Raw genomic sequence first — 3,268 nt, 5'->3', positions numbered from 1 at the left:
CCAATTCACAACTTGCATAACTGTGGCTTATAGACTTGGCAGAGAATAACTGGTACCGTCGTGGGTCTAAGACAACATACCGTATGTTGTGTAACCACCTTCATGTTGAGAACTTGTTTAGAAAAGGTGTCGACATATCTCTGCCAACCAAGTCCATCTGACCAGGGCCGTCGTACATTAGTATTAGCTCCCCCTTAACGATTTTGCAACAAATATATATATATATTTTTTTCTTTTCTACATTTTCCAAAAACAAATGCAGTAAAGCACTGCATACGAACCACCAAGAAGGCAAGTTAATCTGAATACAAGTTCCTGTTTACTTATTTATTGTTTAATGCCACTTACTGTATATCCTACTGCACAGCAATAAAAACAGGGTGCACAGCAAAATGTTATGCGGGGGGGAAACAGGTAGAGGATTGTGCTTTGTGACTAACACCTCGAGAAAAGTGTAATTACTTACACGGATGAAATCTTCCAACCCAAAGTACCAATTTTCACTCACAATACCCGTGTAATAAATCCATTTGACATTGTCTTGAAATTATAGTTCAGCTTTAATATTTGTCTTAACAGTTTGAAAACACACATGAACTGATTAAAATATCTACTAATGGAGTAAAAAGGACCTAATATCTGCCGGGAGTGCATAGTTTTCCAAGTAAGGAACCTGTTTGAATGAATCGCTTCCTGACCACTACTTCTCCTGGAGACTCTTTAAAGTTCCTAGTCCTTGTGTAAATTATGCTCTCTGCATTTTTATCTAATCATTTTAACTTCCGTACATAATATTCATCAGTTGAAACATTTTGAAATGTTTTGTTCTTAAAAGAATTGTTCAAGAAGACGCTTTTGCACACCTCTGTAGGTGGGCAGGTGTGTAGGATATTATCGGGGTTGTCATTCAAGTGTAAAGAAATCCTACACACTGTCCATTCCACCAATAAACTTTAATACAACCTGAAGAAGGTCGGATGACCGAAACAATGTATTAAAGTTTGTTGGTGGAATGGACAGTGTGCGGAATTTCCCTGTTCTTAAAATAATTAATCATAGACAAAACCTTAGCAGATGAGCTGAAAAAAGTTCGGTGCACGCATTTTCTTCCTCTGGGGCTAAGCCCCCCCAGCACCCCCATCTCTCAAACCTAGTGACGGGCCTGCATCTGACCCTGTCAACCTGCACATCTCTCTGTTTCTGTAACCCCACCTAATGGAACTATATACCATATATAGTGTTAGTCAGGTTCAATGTTATTTTCCAGTATCGTGATGTTGTTTTTTTAGTTCATGACTCATCGTTCCATCATTTGCACTACGTATGAACTAGGGATAAACTATTGATGAATTCATTACAGTAATTATAGATGATTGACCTTATCGATCCATATGAGTAAGCACACAGCACATGCCATCTATAATATACTGTATATACGTTGCAATGTAAACATTGTGGTAGATTGAATGTATATGTACAGTACGTACAAAAATACTGGATAAGAGCAAGATAACGCAAAACACACCCACTCAATGCAAAAGCGTGTGCTCAAGTTGGGTCACTTAAGGGGGCGTTGTCCCCTCCTTCTTCTTCTCTTTTTGAGGTGTTTGCACAAGACGTGCGCTACCGCCATCTACAGCGCTAAGGGGACTTATTCTCAAACTCAGGACTCCGAAGGTCTCTTACAGTAACTGAAGGTCTCCTAAAGGGGCATTCACCCGACATAAAGTAGATAACGAAAAGAAACAAAATGACGCTTCTTGTTAGATGCACCTTCTTTGGTACGTACATGTGGCTTATACTGAAAACAAATGGGTGGCCTGGCTGTGGCTCAGTTGGCTGGGCACTCGACTGCTACACCGGCGGACCGACTCAGTGAACGCGTTACAATATGCGGCCTTGCCTCCTCCACTTGCGCTTGTTTCCTCGCCCCGCCTCCTGGCCCCTCCTCCGTGGAGAAAACGGTAAAGTTTCCCAGCTGTCAGCCTAGCCACAACAACTTTTGAGGGACTGTTTTTCATTCACCATCCCAATTGCAAATGAGAAAAAAAGTTTACAATTGAGCTTTTGCAAGATATTGAAATATTTAATGCTGTTGTCAATGATGTCATCATGACATATTACTTCCTGGTACGAGGAGACAAGCACAAGTGGAGGAGGCAAGGCCGCATATTGTAACGCACTCTGTCATTTGCTGAACCTTACCCGTCGTCTCTCATTTCCTCTCCCTCTGTAACTGTCCTGTCACAATAAAGGCATAAAATGCACAAAATGTTACCTCAAAAAAAGAAAAGGAAAAAATAAATGGTCCACTTTTGCAGGTATAGTACCGTATGTGCCATATGAAACAAACGTGTGAATACCATGAAACACTGTACATTCTGTGTGTTTCTTCTCAGTGGAATGAGGTGGGAGTGAGTGTTTGTCGTTTGGATGTTCGGCGAAGTTTTGACACCGGCAGCCTTGAGGCTTGAGGTAAGTAAAGGAAGGTGGGGCCGGACGGGCTGTACAGGCCGCCGGCACGGCTTAACGTCAGACGACGAGCGGAGAGGAGCGAGGTGCCCTGGAATGTGGTGCAAAGAGCAGGCCACCTGTTGTATGTGCTCGGGCTTGCTTCTCAAGTCACAAACAGTACCTGTAGCACAGTGGTTCTCAAACTTTTTCAGACCGAGGACCACTTTGTGCAGGGACCACCTATCACCTGTATTGACAGTTGACGGATGCTAATTTGACACTGTTAAGCTCAATGCAGATCATTTACTTTTTATTCACATTGCAAGCCTGTCTTATTGTGGTGAAAAAGGGCTTCTGCTATGTTTAGCTTTGTAATGATGTTACAAATATAGCATATAGACCTTCTTGGAAAAGTAGAAATCCCCCTCACGGACCACCTGAGCTCTGTCATGGACCACCTGTGGTCCCCGGACCACACTTTGAGAATCACTGCTGTAGCAGGTTCCCCTTCCTCAGGGTTGCCAGATGGGAAATGCTCAATTATGTTTTTTTGGGACTTTTGGGAGGAAATTACTGTACAAGAACCAACTGGTTGTTTCAAGGCAACTAAATGAAAACTCTGAAATTATTGTACATCATGGGGTTTTTTATCATACAGAAGACAAAATGGACAAAATGATGGTACAAATAGCATAATTATCACACATCTGGCAACACTAACCTTCCTGCTTCAGTGCTGCGGTAAAAGCCAAACACTCCCTCACCACTTCAAACGTGGTTAAATATTAGTCTAATTAAAAGTGCTTTTTATTGT

This window comes from Engraulis encrasicolus, chromosome 14 (genome assembly GCF_034702125.1).
Source record: "Engraulis encrasicolus isolate BLACKSEA-1 chromosome 14, IST_EnEncr_1.0, whole genome shotgun sequence".
NCBI lineage: Eukaryota > Metazoa > Chordata > Actinopteri > Clupeiformes > Engraulidae > Engraulis > Engraulis encrasicolus.
This window is presented reverse-complemented; position numbering follows the sequence as displayed.